This window comes from Bombina bombina, chromosome 2, assembly GCF_027579735.1.
Source record: "Bombina bombina isolate aBomBom1 chromosome 2, aBomBom1.pri, whole genome shotgun sequence".
In the NCBI taxonomy this organism is placed as follows: Eukaryota; Metazoa; Chordata; class Amphibia; order Anura; family Bombinatoridae; genus Bombina; species Bombina bombina.
In genome coordinates this window covers 999,783,848-999,803,423 of record NC_069500.1, presented here as the reverse complement: position 1 = coordinate 999,803,423, position 19,576 = coordinate 999,783,848, and the positions used below count along the sequence as shown (strand labels likewise).

General features: G+C 39.6%; 1 protein-coding gene across 1 annotated transcript in view; it reads right to left on the bottom strand.

Moving 5' to 3' along the window:
* Positions 1-4,194, bottom strand: part of CFI (complement factor I) — a 204,159-nt gene extending 199,965 nt beyond the window's left edge. The window contains exon 1 of the mRNA XM_053703548.1: positions 3,906-4,194. The gene's annotated coding sequence lies outside the window, so the exon portion shown is untranslated. The remainder of the gene's footprint in view (positions 1-3,905) is intronic.
* Between the last annotated feature and the right edge of the window lie 15,382 nt (positions 4,195-19,576).

The following is a 19,576-nucleotide window of genomic DNA, read 5'->3' as shown; positions in this document are numbered from 1 at the left end:
CTCTTTACCTTACCAGCCCTTAAAAGGGCCTTTTGTGGGGCATGCCCCAAAGAATTCAGCTCTTTTGCATACAAATACAATACCCCCCCCCCCATTACAACCCACCACCCACATACCCCTATTCTAAAACCATCCAAACCCCCCTTAAAAAAGCATAACACTACCCCCCTGAAGATCTCCCTACCTTGTCTTCACCACACCGGGCCGAACTCCTGATCCGATCCGGGCGATGTCTTCCTCCAAGCGGCAAAGAAGAATTCTTCCTCCGGCGATGTCTTCCTCCAAGCGGCAAAGAAGAATTCTTCCTCCGGCGACGTCTTCCTCCAAGCGGCAGCAAAGTCTTCATTCTTCCGGCGGCATCTTCAATCTTCTTTCTTCGCTCCGCCGCCGCGGAGCATCCATCCCGGCCGACTGCTGAACTACGAATGAGGTACCTTTAAATGACGTCATCCAAGATGGCGTCCGCCGAATTCCGATTGACTGATAGGATTCTATCAGCCAATCGGAATTAAGTTAGAAAAATCTGATTGGCTGATTGAATCAGCCAATCAGATTCAAGTTCAATCCGATTGGCTGATCCGAACAGCCAATCAGATTGAGCTCGCATTCTATTGGCTGATCGGAACAGCCAATAGAATGCGAGCTCAATCTGATTGGCTGATTGGATCAGCCAATCGGATTGAACTTGAATCTGATTGGCTGATTCAATCAGCCAATCAGATTTTTCTAACTTAATTCCGATTGGCTGATAGAATCCTATCAGCCAATCGGAATTCGGCGGACGCCATCTTGGATGACGTCATTTAAAGGTACCTCATTCGTAGTTCAGCAGTCGGCCGGGATGGATGCTCCGCGGCGGCGGAGCGAAGAAAGAAGATTGAAGATGCCGCCGGAAGAATGAAGACTTTGCTGCCGCTTGGAGGAAGACGTCGCCGGAGGAAGAATTCTTCTTTGCCGCTTGGAGGAAGACATCGCCGGGGGAAGAATTCTTCTTTGCCACTTGGAGGAAGACATCGCCCGGATCGGATCAGGAGTTCGGCCCGGTGTGGTGAAGACAAGGTAGGGAGATCTTCAGGGGGGTAGTGTTAGGCTTTTTTAAGGGGGGTTTGGGTGGTTTTAGAATAGGGGTATGTGGGTGGTGGGTTGTAATGGGGGGGGGGGGGTATTGTATTTGTATGCAAAAGAGCTGAATTCTTTGGGGCATGCCCCACAAAAGGCCCTTTTAAGGGCTGGTAAGGTAAAGAGCTTTGAAATTTGTTTAATTTAGAATAGGGCAGGGAATTTTTTTTATTTTGGGGGTTTATTATTTTATTAGGGGGCTTAGAATAGGTGTAATTAGCTTAAAAATCTTGTAATCTTTTTTTTATTTTTTGTAATTTAGTGTTTTTTTTTTTGTAGTTTAGTTAATTTAATTGTATTTTTAGATAGATGTTTGTAGTTTATTAAATTTATTGATAGTGTAGGTGTATTTGTAACTTAGGTTAGGATTTATTTTACAGGTAATTGGGTAATTATTTTAACTAGGTAGATATTAAATAGTTAATAACTATTTAATAGCTATTATACCTAGTTAAAATAATTAACAATTTACCTGTAAAATAAATATTAACCCTAACATAGCTACAATGTAATTATTAATTATATTGTAGCTATCTTAGGGTTTATTTTATAGGTAAGTATTTAGATTTAAATAGGAATATTTTAGTTTATAAATGAATTAGATTAATTTAATATAAATTTAGTTAGGGGTGTTAGGGTTAGATAGAGTTAATATAGTTAATATAAATACTATAGTAACTATATTAACTATATTAACCCTAATATAATTAGGGTTAATATAGTTAATATATATAATGTAATACCTATATTAACTATAATATACTTAGGGTTAATATAGATAATATAGCTGGCGGCGGGGTAGGTAGATTAAATAAGGGATTAATCATTTTAATAGAGATGGCGGCGGTGTTAGGGGCTCACTTTAGGGGGTTATAGATATAATATAGCTGGCGGCGGGGTACGGGAGCGGCGGTTTAGGGGTTAATAACTTTATTAGGTTGCGGCGGGGTACGGGAGCGGCGGTTTAGGGGTTAATAGCTTTTTTATTGTTAGGCTAGTGAGGGGGGATAGCGGATAGAGGGTTAGACGTGTCGGGCTATGTTAGGGAGGCGTGTTAGACTTGTCGGGCTATGTTAGGGAGGCGTGTTAGACAGTGCGGGTGTTTTAGACTTTAGTCAGGTTTTATAGGCGCCGGCAGTTTCTAACGTGCCGCAAGTCACTGGCGACGCCAGAAATTTGTACTTGCGCAGATTTCTGGACATCGCTGGTTTGTCAGACTTACGGCACGTTAGCATCTGACGGCGACTTATATGGGATAGCTCGAGTTGCGAGCTGAAACTGCGGGCGACGCCGGTTCCCTCGCTTGCGCCGCAAACTGCGATCTATATCGGATCGCGCCCTGGGTATTTCTAAACTCAGGACAAAATTTAGAAACTATTTAGCATGGGAGTTTTTTGGTGGTTGTAGATGTGTAACAGATTTTGGGGGTCAAAGTTAGAAAAAGTGTGTGTTTTTTTTATTTTTTCCTCATATTTTATAATTTTTTTATAGTAAATTATAAGATATGATGAAAATAATGGTATCTTTAGAAAGTCCATTTAATGGCGAGAAAAACGGTATATAATATGTATGGGTACAGTAAATGAGTAAGAGGAAAATTACAGCTAAACACAAACATCGCAAAAATGTAAAAATAGCCTTGGTCCCAAATCGACAGAAAATGGAAAAGTGCTGTGGTCATTAAGGGGTTAATGTCACAACCTAATAAAATGGATTGAGCTTGTAGGTATAATCAGATCTAATTACTTTATCACATTGTGAACATATACCTACTTCTTTATCTCATATCTGTCCATAAACCGATAACCAATACTTGGAGAGAACAATGGAAAATTAACATTTTATTACCTTATCTCTTCTATACCCCACTGGGAGTGTAATTTTTTCTACTGGCTGTGTTAACACAGCTTGACCTTGAGGCCAAAAACTATCAGGATGGATGGGGATACCACCGGCTAAATCAACTATTTCAAATGCCAATATAAGGGTAATGGAAATACTTTTAGACAATTTAATACACTCCAGCAGGTAAAGTGTATCATTGGGAACAAATTAAAGGGGAGAAACATTTTGGGTAAACTGTCCCTTTAACTTATGCAAATATATTAAACACATAGTTAAAGTACCACTCAGGAGCCGCATAGTAGTTGCACAGCTGGTTGTGCAACTTCTAATGTTGAATGGGTCAGCAGCCATGTCCACTTGGGACCAACAGAACTCTGTGGCTCCTTAGCGGTCCTATAACTATGTGTTTAATACACACAGCATTGCAGGATCGCTAGTGTTAAAAGGACATGCTCTAATGAAATAGAACAACTAACCTTTTCCACTGTAATGGCCCTTGAATGTAATTTCCAATGTTATCAGATCTATCGCTAATTAGTAATGGATAATATTTGTTCTGTCCTTTGCAAAACATAGGTTTGACTTTTAGGTGAGTAACCCATCAGTCATTATGCTATGTGATATTGAAAACTGTTACTTTGTACTCTTAAACAGAATCCTGCCATCAGTGTCCACGCTAGCCTTTGTGAGACACGGTAGTCTCCTTATTCTATTAGCTTATTAAACTATTAGTATAGTTTACTAATAATCAGGCAATAAATCACTTGAATCTCACCAAACTTTCATGTTTTCTGATAGCGTTACTTGCAATGTGTCATGGTTTATATCAACTACAAATAGAAGTAGACATTTAAACATAGATCCCTATTAATGTATATCATGATTGCATTAAATGACAATAAATGTATTCCGTGGCTGGAAGCATAAAACACACAACTTACCGTAGCTATACTGACACCCAGAGTACAGAGAAATGCAAAGAAGAACCACGATGCCTTCATGATGACTGCCAAGTGTCCTTTGTGCCTAACGGTTACCTTTTAAGAAGAGCTATGGGGATGTATCCCTCAGGTTTAATAGTTAACCACTGATAAAATACATTCAAAGGGGGTTGTTTATAGTCCGAGAAGAATGTGCCCAAAGCCGAAGTGAAATCTGATCTCTTCTGAGTTGAAACATAAAGGCCATAGTTAACTTAATCCAGTAAATAAACAGATACAACTAGAGCCTCCTCTGGATGTATTAGTTGTTATCATTTATAGAGCTACTTCCTTCTAATAAGGAATGTACCTAAGGAGTGGCAGATTATAGACTGCCAGACAGTACAAAAATAAGCATTTACCGTTTATAAACACTGTCAATAGAAAACTAAATAGGTATTAAAATGTGACAAATAAAAAGAAGTACAATTCTGCAATAAAACAAGGTAGGCTTTGTAAGTATTGGTATAAGCTGTTTACAATGCTGTGCTAAGTAATGCAAAATAAAAATGCATTATACTAAGCATTAATTAATTCTGTCTGTCGGCTCAGCTAAACCAAAAGGCAGAACAGAATATAAATTAGAAGTTCAAATACAGAAATATATAAATTAGCTCAGCTTTATCAGATCAATCTGTGGCTGGAATTAATGTGGTTTATAGCTCATCATATCATCAGTAAAAAACAAAAGTGACTACTATTAATACAAAACAGTGATATAAACTTTGTCCACATAGCAAACAAAATAATATAGGCATATGGGATGTGATCCACATATATCTATGGCTTGTTACTCCATTTGTATAGTAATGCAGGAAGATAAAAATATAAATGCCTATTTTGTGCACACATATGCTTGTAGTAAAAAAAATCTACATTTTCATTTATATTTAATTGAATATTCACTTAATTTGTAGATTTTGTTTAAATGTTATGAAAGGAGTAAAGCAAATTAAACACAGTGACTATGCACAAAGACATACCAACAAAAAGAGGCAGCAAAACACTGGCACCGCCCATATGTCTATATATCTATAAACAAATTTGTTTATTAACCTGCACAAAGATGCATCTGCCTCTATAATCATATAGAAGAAAATGGTAGAAGGAATAACCCACCTTGCAACCCCCTGAACAAAATGTATATTTAAAATCATTATAGAGCTTTGTTTTGCAGAGCTTTGATCATTGCAGCTTATTGTACCGTTGGTGTATTTAGCATTACTGTAGGCCATTAGTAGTAGTAGGATGTGGAATCCTGTGGAGTTCCCAGCCCTGTCCTCAAGGCATACTACCAGGCTAGAATTTGTTCATAACACTCAAAAATGATGCATTCTCCTGTAAAAAGAAAATGTTTTATAATGTTTTATTTCATTACAGCATCTCTTATTTTTAATTAAAATCTTGTGTTAACTATGCTGCAACTCACTGAAAAAGCCCATAGGAGGCCGAAACAATCATCTGATGTTGCCATTTCCCTTGTATAGAGGAGAATTGCCTGGTATTTTGGGGCTGGACTGACCTTATTAGGCAGGATCAGACTAATAAACTTTAGGAAAGCTCTTCTCTGTGAAAATCACAATTAAGCTAAATGAAGCTACTCCTATGGAGGCGATTTATCAAAGGCTAGGCGAACTGTCTATATGCTTCGCCTGTACATGTGACCCAGCCCACCTCCGGAGAAGCGCACATGTGCACCTGAATTTATAAAAAAAATAGACGTAACTTTGCTCGTTTTGTAAAAGGCGAGCTGGGGCGTAATAATGATACATTCCGCCTGTTGGAAAAAGCATTTACTCCCTATTTATCATAGTACATCCCTATAAATATTTACGCTGCCATGTCTTGATTATTAAAAATTAGTTTTTTAGGTATCTATTTTGTGTATATTTATGTGTCATATCTTTTAAAACGTGTGCAGTTAGGTACGGTACATAATTTAATAATGTGTTAATGTTATATTTTCTATTTTTGAGGTATTTAATAATGTTTCCCTGCTGGTTTTTTTCATATGTTCTTCCTTGTTGGTAATTTAAAATTCCACAAATCAAATTAAAAATAAAATTAAAAATAGATCTGTCACGGATACCAAGCTGCAAGGATTAAAACCCTATCCCCCTACTACCTCACCCCTGTTCTTCTTAGCGGTTTTGGGCTCTGGAGAGCAACCGCAATCTCCCAGATATTTTGTTTCCTTTATTTGGTGATGAGTACTTTGTCAGAGAAGAGCTGGTCTCTGACTGGAAAAATCCTCCTAGGCTGGCCGGGCTCCTGGAACTCTCGGTCGGCCACAGAACAGCAGGACACCCGATAACTTAACCCTTGGTCGCTCCGTGGCCCTTTGCCCCAGAGTGCCGCACTTTTGGGGATTGGTAGTCCCTAGGGTGGACAAGAGATGGGGGAATTACCGGAGGGGAGCTCCTTTCGGAACCGGGGGTTTTGGACACCCCTATCCCCATAACTTCAACGGACTGTATCTCCGCTTTTTGGACTGTGGCATCTGGGGACCGAGAATGTCGGGAAAATTGTGGGATTGTCCAGTGTCTTATCAAGATGAGCTGTGTGTATAAAAGATGTGTGTGTTTCTCAATAAAAGTAGTTCTTGTTTCGCCTGAATGCTAGTTATTTGGGTGGGCTCCTGCTAAATCACTTCCTCTCCACTACATAGCGGCTGGTTCCAGGTGTTGGGAGATCGGTTGGTGGAGCTACTCAGTCGGGGTAGCTGGTAATCCGTCACATTGGTTGGCAGCGGTGGGATGCTTCCATCTACCTGGAATGTCCAAACCACCACCTAAAGACAGTCTTGGATGGAGACTCGAGGAAAGACTGCAAGTAACAAGAATACTGATGGTGACTTCTGGTGGGCGGGGCGACTGGGAAGCAGCAGGAGTAAAGAGCTCCGCATTTCTCTCGCTTAAACTGGCACCTTTAATGCTGTTCCCCCCCCCCACGACTCCTTATCTTGCCAGGCTTGTAACCAAGACTGCCTCGGCTGATTACCCACACGCGCAGGACCTGCCATCTGGTCCTGGTCCCCGGGAGGACAGACTACAAAAAAGTAAAGGCGCGAACGGGCGCCATCTTGGCAGCAGCTCCAGAGCTCCACTTCACACCTTCAGGCCCAGCCTTCACCCCCGCAGATCGCCGCTGTAAGGCTGAAGGCACAGCATCCATCAGCACTGTCAGTGCTCCCTGCGGCTACAGACGGCACCAGTCACTTTGAGGAAGGTGAGGCGGGCTAGGGAAAAGGACCTCAGCCCCATGATTTGCGGCCTTTGGGTCCAGGGATTAAAGTGAGTGAGTAGCCGCATAACCCCCACAGGATTCCTGGACACTCTCATAAGCTGCTTAGAGCAGACACAAACGTAATCATCAGGCAGACAAAGGGGCAACCGGATTTGGTATAAACAATTTTGTTTTTTGATTACCCTGCCATAAATCTTATTTGCACATGATAAGGGGGATACACTTGCCACACCTGCTTAAGAAGTAATAATACCACCTTTATTCGATTATATACCCTGTTTCTTGCACAGCTGCAGAGGAAGGGAAGGAGGGTGATTGATTGACTATAACTGCATTTTTTTTTCTGCTGCTTGGGTACGCACATGGCTGACTTTGACTTGCTACAATAAACAATCTCCTTGGTGGCCTAGTTGCACCTCCTAGAGGTTTAACCCTAATACTACGCCTGCTCCACAGTTTCTAAATACCAAGTTTTTTTTTTTGTTTTTTGTTTTTCAGGAGGCCATTTCACTTTTCAGTTTGGTGCCTCACTCTCCTTTGTCTGTTTATGGTATAAGGCGCCTGGCTTCAAGTTGCTCTGTTTCTTCTGTTGTTAACAAGTTGCATCCCATTTATACTGCCTCTTTGCAATATATTATATGAAAGTTGACGAATATTTTCAGAGGCTATCCCAGCCTGGGCCTGCTAACATGAGCTGCAGATCAAAAACGCAAGAGAAGAAGCACAAACAAGCCGCTGAAAATCATGCCCAAACCTCTCAGCTAGAGGGGGAGGGAGGCTCCTCAGGAGATCATCATAATAACAACACTCTGCTGCATGAGCTTAAGGCTTTCTTCTTGCCCAAGATGGACACTTTGCAGGCCGGGGTGGACACGCTAACTAGCGAGGTCAGGATGTTTTCTACCCGCTTTGCGAATGCGGAGCAGAGAATTTCTGGGGTTGAGGACAGGCAACAGGAATATGAGATTTCTCTAAAGAATATTCTAAAGCAAAACCAATACTTGCAGGATAAAGTAGAGGACTTAGAGAATCGCAGCAGGCGAAACAACCTCAGAATAGTAGGCGTACCAGAAACCGTTAAGGATAAAGATCTGCTTGATTTTACCACCTCTACACTCCCTACACTCCTTGGAATGCCTAAGGACTTTCTACCTCTCGACATTGAGAGACATTGTCCTACCTTGTACATTGATACATACTCTGTCTACTTATATGAGCAGAAGTTTAGTTTATGACTATTCAGGGATTTTTGTACTATCCAGCTGTTCCCTCGTTTTATGTTTGTTGAACTATGGCTGATGATGATATATTTTTGTTGTATTGACTCTTATTTCTCTTCCAGCCACCACCAGTTGGATACTCGGGGACCTCCGGCTACGCCCCCCACGGTACACCATTCTGTGAAAACTTACCAGTCTGTCCCTCTACACAGTGAGTTTTGCTTTAGGCCCGGTTTACCCCGGGGTTCTCTAGCCTCCATATTTGCTCATCACATACTATTCACTCACACTATACGACATATCAGCAAGGGACTCTACACACATTTAAAATTCACCCATATGGCATGCCTGCACATAACCCTTTCACGCCCTAACTATGGTTCTACCCATTAAGATAACATCATGGAATGTAGGTGGTATCACCTCGCCTGCAAAGAGAAGCATTATCTTGCGACCCCTGAATTCTTTGCACACAGACGTAGCATTATTACAAGAAACTAAATTAACAGCGAAGGAACACGAGAAATTAAAAATACGCTGGGTGGGACAAGTTTTGTATTCTCCATCTGAGGGTAGAAAAAGAGGGGTGGCTATTCTAGTCAGGAAGGGCCTCTCGATATCATTCACGCAGACCGAACTGGACCACAGGGGCAGATACATAATCTCTCTCTTGCATGTTAATACACTCACATACACTATTTGCAACGTTTATGGCCCAAATGATTTTAACCCAGACTTTTGGTCGACCCTTCTGGCAAAGTTATCGGCTTACAATAGTCCTATAATTATGGGTGGGGATTTCAATTTAGCCCAGGTGCTTCCCTTAGATAGATTCAAAGATCCTGCAGCAGCCAAAACGCTAGTTAAAACACACTTACTGACGCACAAAAGAGAAGTGCCTTTGATTAACTCCTTTAAAGAAGCATTGAATCAGACTGATGTCTGGAGAGTGAGGAATCCAGATGGGAGGGACTTCACCTGCCTATCTAAAACCCACCACACTATGTCACGGATTGACTACTTTCTTACTTCCACTGAACTCACACCACAGGTTCATTACACAGACATAGGGCAAATCACAGTTTCGGACCATGCCCCGATTACCCTAGGGCTACAATCCACCCCCGAGAGACCCCTGGAGAGATCATGGAAATTCCCTACATACCTTTACTGCAATGTAAATTTTCGTCAGCATTTAAAATCGTCCTGGTTACATTACACATCTGACAATGACATTCACAGAGCTACCCCTGACCTATTTTGGCATGCCTCTAAGGCAGTGATGAGAGGTCACATCACTTCATTCACAGCTCACTACAACAAAAATAACAAGAACCTCCTTTGAGAAAGCCACGTTACGTGGCGAAACATGTTAGGGACGTTAGGGCAATGGTGAGGAGTCCTAGGAGCTCCTGTGTTTTTAGTAAGCCTTAAGCTTCCGAATTCATTACTGTAGTCAAATTACGCTCCTATCCTGAAGTCACTTACTTGTGCTAATATATAAGCATTAACTATTTGGGGGGAGTTTATGATTATTGGCAATAGCTATTCTACTCTATATTTGTTAGCAGCAGACTGCACTGCAGTTATTTCTAGAACAGCATTGAAATCACATCCTACTTCACACGAATTATCCGGACCAACAGTGGGTGCACAATATCACTTACATTCACTAAACAGCAGTCCACTGTTGGTACACGGCATATGCAAATACTGTTGAGGTTTTACCATTATTGTTAAGCAACGGTGTATATAAGATAACTTACAGGTGCCAAACTTTGTTGGCTTCCCAGTATGTATTTATAATCCGTTGTTACTACGCTTTAACCCGAATAGGCGAATAACCATAAGTATAAACATCGCTGGCTTTTCAAACGTGTAAATGACAGAAATTCTGTCTAAATGCTATATGACTGAGCAGTGAAGTAGTTAATATAACCACCGTAACCGCAACGGTACAAGTTTTACATAATTAGTTGGTGGGCTTAACAGTGCTAAATAATAGAAATCATGACTATTTATAACTGCCGCAATACTGATCATTCAGTGGCATGCTAGTATGATCGATGAACACTCCCTCCTTAATACTAAACTTCAAATAAATATCAGCGTAAACATTGCACACATATCTTGGAGGGCAATAACGCAAAAAATATTGTAACATTACCAAATCTACTTGATACAGCATAAATTTAATATACATTAAAACCAAAAGAATACCACGGATACTATTGCGAAGGTTTATCATACAATTTGTGTTACACTAATAGGTCAAATTCACTGACCATTGATATACACAGTGACGAAAAAAACGCGAAATAGCAACTAACCGTTATAAGATGTATTCAAAGTGTCTCTGTAATTAGTTACAATAGCCGCTCTGAGGTTTAATAAGCTACATTGCAGTTTAGTAGGTTGTTCTCTTGAATTTATAATGCTCACCTATATTTTCACATATAGCGATATTCGCAAATAGTATTGTCACTCAGCTCCACGAAAACAGGCTTGATAAATTTTAGCTGTTTGGGCTGATACATTATTACCAGTACCGTGGCGAGCAACAATGTATGCTTAATACAACTTCTTACATAGGAAGATTTCGCCAATAGCATATTGAAGTCCAGACAGGGTTTACAAGATGGAACTAATATACTTTAGAGTGATGATCTAATATAATATCGAAGTATTCAATATACACTCTTTTTATGTGTAAATATTAGGTACCATATTAAGTACTTTCACTGTCGTGAGACTCAATATCCAGCAAATGTAAAGATTAATACAGGTGGCCCTCGTTTTACAACGGTTCAATTTACACCGTTTCAAAATAACAACCTTTTTTTCCAGTCATGTGACTGCTATTGAAAAGCATTGAGAAGCAGTGCATTTATTAAAATAGCCAGTAGGTGGAGCTGTCCGCTTGTGCCTTGTGTTGCAGCAAAGCCAAGCAAGCTGAAATTAATCAGTTTAACCAGACCTGAGCTATCGAGCAGATTTCAAAGGAACAAGATCTTCCTGTCTATAAATCAGTCCAGATTGGAATGCATAGAAAGAACTGTTTGAAGAAAAATGCAAGTGAAGTCTGTGTTGTGTGATTATTTTATTAGGTTTATAATGCTGTTTAGCAAATGTTTTTGTTCATTTAACTTAGTTTAATTATATATTCTGTGTTGTGTGATTATTTTATTAGGTTTATAATGCTGTTTAGCATTTAAAGTCTTCATTTCAAAGCTTTAAAAATAATGTATTAGGTGTTACTTATGACAATTTTGAGAGGGGCCTGGAACCTATCTCCCTTTCTTCCCATTGACTTACATTATAAACTGGGTTTCAATTTACAACGGTTTCGATTTACAACCATTCCTTCTGGAACCTAACCCTGGCGTAAACTGAGGGCTACCTGTATTCCCCAATATTGTGGTGAGAATTAACATTGGCGTGGAAATACCAATATTTATACAACTACACAAACCAGATTGTCATGTAAGTTACACTAGTCAGTAGCCCTGACTTTAAGTATTTATTTACTTTATAACCTTTAGATGACCAATTCCATACTTTTTCATCTGGTATACTATCAACCATTATAACGCTTGGTGTATTAAACAATAGAAATCTGATATATAAATAATCCTTGTAATTATCAGTGTACAAGTGAGTAATCCGTACTGGAAGAACATACTGTGGTATATAAGAATATTATTTAGCAAGCATTTAAATATGCACTCCATTAATGTCTAACACACAGTAAACGACATATCAGTAGCTTTATAACTACACTCAGTAGGTTGCCACTCAGGCAATATTAACCAGTAACTCTGACTTACAGGAAGTAGTTACCTGGCAACCTCAAGGAACTGAATTTATGCTAATATATTTTTTATATATTATCAACCATCTTAACGGTTGGTGTACGAAATAAAATTAATGTACACGGATATACAAACAATAAGTTTTTCAACTGCTATTGTAGACGACAGCAACGCTTACTACAAGCACATACCGTGGTATATAAGATTATTATTAATCTATAAGGACACTTCGACTTATGGGTTATAATACCATATAATGTTGCATGCATAGACAATTGGGCTATTAATTACCCAATACAAGGGGACACTATTGAATAAAACAACCTAATCACATTTTTGCAGTCATCAAGGTTATCTTTTTACCTATACAGGTGGTCATTATACACCTGATATACGCAGTGACAATAGGTTGAAGTCCCAAGTGGAATTACATTCAATACTATCCAGGGGACATTACTGCACATATATTATTGCTATTGCTATATTGACCCCACACAACTACAGTCGGAGCTTGAGAGCATTTTTAATTGTAATTTTTCCTATTTTAATTTAACCCCAATAAAAGTTATATTTTAATTGTAGTTTAGCGTTTGCCTCCCTCTATACCATCATCGGATTACCTGATCATATGTAATATTATTTTACTAGTTTCCAGTGACCTGGGAGTGCTATATCTGTGTATTCTTTTTTCTTCTAGTATCAGTAATCAAGGTTTTACACATAGCACCCATACTTAGCCAGAATACTTGGCGATTATAAAGGCTATACTAGCTGTCTAGACACTTAAAGTAACAGGTCCTTTATACAACAGTAGTGCCATTGGCAACCCTTCTTTGTAAAAAATAACAAGAAGATGGATAACCACTTTCTCTCACAACTCACTGACGCCTATAACTACCTTTATGACCACACCCCCGCATCCAAGAAAAGGTATTATGAGCATAAACAAACCAGGGATACTTTCCTGGCTCAACAGGATATCAAGTTTAACATACATAGCAAAGGTAAATTTTAAAGACATGGCAATAAATCTGGCAAATTACTGGCCAAATTGGTAAACTCATATAGGCCTAAATCTTATATAGCAGCCATCAACTCCCAGTCTATATTAACCTCTAACACTAAAGAAATTATGGCAGAATTTGTGCGATACTATACAAATCTATACACCAGTCAGCCGATTAATCATGAAGGTAAATAAAAATTTATAAAAACTATATCTGAGGAGCAGAAATCAATACTTAATGCCCCGATACAGGTGCAGGAAGTAATTAAAGCCATACGAAATAGCAAACTAGGGAAAGCCCCGGGCCCGGATGGGTTGCCTTCGGAATATTTTAAGTTATTGTGTGAAGAGATCGCTCCCACGTTGTCTTCCTTATATTCTGAGTACCTAAGGGGCTCTACGCAGATAGACTCTGGATTGGATGAGACTCTTAAGCGCTTGTGCTTAATTACCCAATAAGGAAAGATAGTCTTACTATGTAGTTGGATTCAATGAGATCTATTTATTTTTAGAATTATAAATACATACAATAAAATTTAAAACAATAGAAATTGATTCTTAAAACAAATCTAACTGGTTGGCCAACCATACAGTGTGAATAAAATGTTATAATATGTTTTCCAATCCCTGTTACTTAGTGTGTTATACAAACATATCTGTATATTTGAATTTTTGAATTTTGGTTTAATTGCAGATATTTTTTATGGATTTGATATAGTGGACTTGTGAAGAAGTATGGTATCCACAAAGAATATTCGCAATATTAATTCTTAATTACCATATTTACCATATTCGTTTGTTTAAAGCTGAACATACATAATTAAAATAGCGTCAATGGTATCAACAATATAATTAAAATAGCGTCAATGGTATCAACAATAGTAACAAATAATAAAAGTGAAACAAAAATAAAGTGATACAGTAAAAATCGTATAAGTTATGAAAGATAAAGTCTTTCTGCCGTGATCGTTAGAGTAATTGTTAATTGCTTTTTGTTAAAAGCGCTGTTGTTAAGTCCTCCGTGGGGATAGTATGTGCGGGCGTGCTGCAACACGTTTTTATCTAATTGCTATATATATTGCGATTATAAGTCACTGTTAAGTAGTTTTGGTTATCTGTCCTTCACATTAACTTCCTTAGTTGGTGTAGGTATAATAAATCTTACCCGTTGTTTCTTTTGGGATACTTTGTTTCTGGTCTAGTTTCTTTTTGTACCCAATTCAATCTTTACTGTGATGAATGTGGATCGGAAGCCGGGATAGCCACTGCCGGTGTTGTAGTGGTTTCAGTATGTCGAGTTGGTTTGTCTCTGCGATTACACACACTTGAAGAAGTAGATGCTGGGGTATTGTGGTAGTGTGCTTTAACCGTTAATCCTTTTGTCAGATGGCTGGGCTTTTTGCCTGGTTCAGGTTTTCAAAACCTCTTGAATTGTTGCGAATGTGTTCTGTTTAGATCCGTACTCTATTTGTTTCAGAGTATCCGATCTGCAGGTGTCCACAGGTTTCTTTAGGCCCAATTATTAGGTAAGGTATTTCAGTTGTTCTTGGCGGTCCTTTGAAAGGAGGACTAGGTGCTTTGAAGGTTGTTCTTGAACGCTTCAGAATATCTTTCAAGCGTATTTGTTGGTCCGTGGTTTGATGTAGTCTTGGCGGTCCACTTCGAAAGTGGACTATGAAAATGTTCAGTGTAGCAAGGAGTAGGCAACGCGTTTCAGCTGATTAATACAGCCTTTATCATGCTTGATAAAGGCTGTATTAATCAGCTGAAACGCGTTGCCTACTCCTTGCTACACTGAACATTTTCATAGTCCACTTTCGAAGTGGACCGCCAAGACTACATCAAACCACGGACCAACAAATACGCTTGAAAGATATTCTGAAGCGTTCAAGAACAACCTTCAAAGCACCTAGTCCTCCTTTCAAAGGACCGCCAAGAACAACTGAAATACCTTACCTAATAATTGGGCCTAAAGAAACCTGTGGACACCTGCAGATCGGATACTCTGAAACAAATAGAGTACGGATCTAAACAGAACACATTCGCAACAATTCAAGAGGTTTTGAAAACCTGAACCAGGCAAAAAGCCCAGCCATCTGACAAAAGGATTAACGGTTAAAGCACACTACCACAATACCCCAGCATCTACTTCTTCAAGTGTGTGTAATCGCAGAGACAAACCAACTCGACATACTGAAACCACTACAACACCGGCAGTGGCTATCCCGGCTTCCGATCCACATTCATCACAGTAAAGATTGAATTGGGTACAAAAAGAAACTAGACCAGAAACAAAGTATCCCAAAAGAAACAACGGGTAAGATTTATTATACCTACACCAACTAAGGAAGTTAATGTGAAGGACAGATAACCAAAACTACTTAACAGTGACTTATAATCGCAATATATATAGCAATTAGATAAAAACGTGTTGCAGCACGCCCGCACATACTATCCCCACGGAGGACTTAACAACAGCGCTTTTAACAAAAAGCAATTAACAATTACTCTAACGATCACGGCAGAAAGACTTTATCTTTCATAACTTATACGATTTTTACTGTATCACTTTATTTTTGTTTCACTTTTATTATTTGTTACTATTGTTGATACCATTGACGCTATTTTAATTATATTGTTGATACCATTGACGCTATTTTAATTATGTATGTTCAGCTTTAAACAAACGAATATGGTAAATATGGTAATTAAGAATTAATATTGCGAATATTCTTTGTGGATACCATACTTCTTCACAAGTCCACTATATCAAATCCATAAAAAATATCTGCAATTAAACCAAAATTCAAAAATTCAAATATACAGATATGTTTGTATAACACACTAAGTAACAGGGATTGGAAAACATATTATAACATTTTATTCACACTGTATGGTTGGCCAACCAGTTAGATTTGTTTTAAGAATCAATTTCTATTGTTTTAAATTTTATTGTATGTATTTATAATTCTAAAAATAAATAGATCTCATTGAATCCAACTACATAGTAAGACTATCTTTCCTTATTGGGTAATTAAGCACAAGCGCTTAAGAGTCTCATCCAATCCAGATTTTACCCCCACTTTGAAGTTTGTGAGATTACTTCTTCGAGACTCCCTAGCTTTTACCCCCACAGCGCATAGTTTATTAACCCAACACACCAATCTACGCAGATAGACGCCCGCTTCTCAGAGGCGAACGTCTGTCTGATACCCAAACCCGATAGAGACCCTACCCAAACGTCGTCATACCGTCCAATCTCCTTACTCAACGGAGATTACAAGCTATTGACAAAGATCCTAGCGGATCGGCTAGCTGGAGTCTTGCCATCTGTTGTTCACGCAGATCAAACTGGCTTTGTCAAGGGCAGGTCCTCCGTAATTAACATCAGGAAAACTCTGGCAATAACATCACATTACTGGTACAACGCTCGCTCGCAGGCCCCCTCCAGATTACATGATGCATGTCTTTTGGCGCTTGACACCGAAAAGGCATTCGATAGGATAGAGTGGGATCATCTACATACCTCATTGGAGAGATTTGGGATCACAGGAAACTTTTATGACTTCCTTCAAAGATTATACACTAACCCCAGGGCCTCCTTGAAAGTAAATGGTGGCCTCTCCCCATCGTTTGGACTGCAGAGGGGTACCAGGCAAGGCTGCCCCCTCTCCCCCCAGCTGTTCGATCTGGCCATAGAGCCCCTGGCCTCATACATTAGGCAGCACTCAGAGGGCCTGGATATTCTTGGCCATAGACATCACCTGTCCTTATACACAGATGACTTGCTGCTATTTGTAGGTAACCCCATGATAACTTACGTCCCCTTCTGGACACCATCCAGAGTTTTGGCTCTTTCTCGGGCTATAAAATCAATATTGACAAATCAGAGGTTACCTGGCTGCAAAATTCCCATAACACTATACTGACAGACATTGGTCTTAAGGTCACGGAAGGTTCATTTAAATACCTAGGGATTAAAATACATGTTGACCCCTCCAAACTATATAACCTTAATCTCACTTGTAACGTTGCGAACATCAAACAGATGCTTTCACACTGGGCGAAACTTCCTTTATCCCTGTCGGGCAGGATCCACCTGTTTAAGATGGTGGCCTTGCCCAAGCTCCTTTATCCGTTACAGATGCTGCCCCTGCTCATGACACGAAAGGACTCTGACTCACTTCAGACCTCCCTGGGTCGTTTCATTTGGCAAAGTAAAAAACATAGGATAAACAAATCCGCCCTATTTATGCCATTGTGTGAGGGGGGATTGCGTCTTCCAAATATTCTCTGGTATAACTGGGCTGCCTTATCCAAAATTGTATTGGACTGGCTGGTGGGGAATAGTCACTTCACCATACCAGAACTAGAGACCAGGCTGATTAGGCCTATACACCTAGCTTTTTTACCCCATGCAACCTTTCGCTCTCTTCCCCTACATGTACAAACTCACATATTATTTAGGGACCCCTTAAGGGCATGGTCCAAAATCTGTAAATCATTAGGGGTACAGAGCTCAGTGAGCAAATACTTACCTATTCAAGGTAATTTACAATTCCTACCTGGTTACACAACGGAGGTATTCGCCACCTGGCAACAGAAACATCTCACTAGGCTTTACCAGCTATTTAACCCATTAACCTTGGAAATTACCTCCTTTCAGGAGCTAAAAAACACATATGATCTCCCTAACTCACATAGGTTTGCATACTTCCAGAGTAGACACTACCTATACAAACTAATGTCAGACAAATTATTAACCAGCGAACCTTCTGCTATTGATAAATTGTGTACCCTGGCCAGGCTGGGATCTTACAGGCTCTCACATACATACGACCTGTTTCTCAAACACTCAGAGGATCGTGCCTTGCAGTGAATTTTGATGAAATGGTCAGACTATAGAGATTTCTCTGGATTTTGACCTCCTAAAAGCTAGTTTTAGAAAGGTACATATTAGTACAAACTCTGTGACGTTAAGGGAAACACACATGAAACTATTGCACCAATCCTATATTACTCCCAAGCTTCGCTCCAAATGGGTCCCGGGAGCTGAGGATATCTGTAATAAATGTAGATACATGCATCCTGACTGGACACATTTATTATGGGATTGTCCCAAATTGAAAAAATACTGGCACAGGGTCTCCTATTGGCTGACAAAGGTGACGAGACAACAAGTGACACTCACAGCACAGCACGTGATATTCCTGATATCAGGAGACAGAGTATACAGGTCTGACATTTTCATAACCACTGTTCTTATGTTGGCTAAGCAACTTATTTTGGCAGGTTGGAGCGACAGGAGTACCCCCCCCTTTCACCAGTTAATCAATGAGATACACACTCAAATGTTAACTGAGCAGGCAGACACAAAGGGGGACATGGAAAAACGAATCAAGAGATTTCTACACAAATGGGAGGCTTACCTGCTTTTCTTACCACCTAGTGTTAGGGACAGTGTCATTTTCCCATTTAGAAACAGTTCTTATATTCTGAATGAGAACCTTAGAGGTAACTGGTGCTTGTCGGCTGGTTAGAACTAACTGAGTCCCCAGGTATAAATACAAATAAAGGTAATTGTCGCTGATCTGTGGGGGGTGAGCTGGAGGTACTCCGGGTAAGTGTCATATAAGTGTTATATGGCTGTAGTTATTCTCTATGTTTTCTATATGTTCATTGTTTTCTTTTTTGTGAGTTTTGTTTTGTTTCTTTTTATGTATACACAAATGCCTTTAAGACTGATTGGGCCCCCTACCTCTACATGGCAAACCAGGGACCTTGCTACGAGGCATACTAAATGTACCTATTGTTATGATGAACATTGTGTAACTACTAGGAGTTTCTTGTTATTTCATTTTACCTTGATTGGTCATGTATGTGGTGGACCCCTTTGTCTTTGATATAAATAAAGTTATTAAAAAAAAACAAGAATACTGACGGTTGAATATAAAAGGGGGGGGGGGCAGAGGGGGACAGGTATATAACTCTGGCTAATTTTTTTAAAGGAGTTCCTGCGAATGTTGGGCCTGGTATTTAGTGTATTCCCCCCCCCCCCCGCCTACCCTAGCCCCCATAAGGATAAAGACCCATCATCCAGGGTGCTATTGGGATCACCTAAGGAAAAACATTAAGAGTTATACCGGGACAAAAAAAGAAAAAGAAAAAAAAGAAAAGCTAAGACACTCCCTGAGGACTAGGTATACAGATTATATGGGAAAAGCAACCTAAAAATTGTTCAAGTGGGGAGGAAAAGATCCAGCAATGAAGCTCAGTAAAATGAGGAACATTTAAAATACAGAACACTGGATGGGACACATTCTTGTATAAATGCATAATTTGATAACC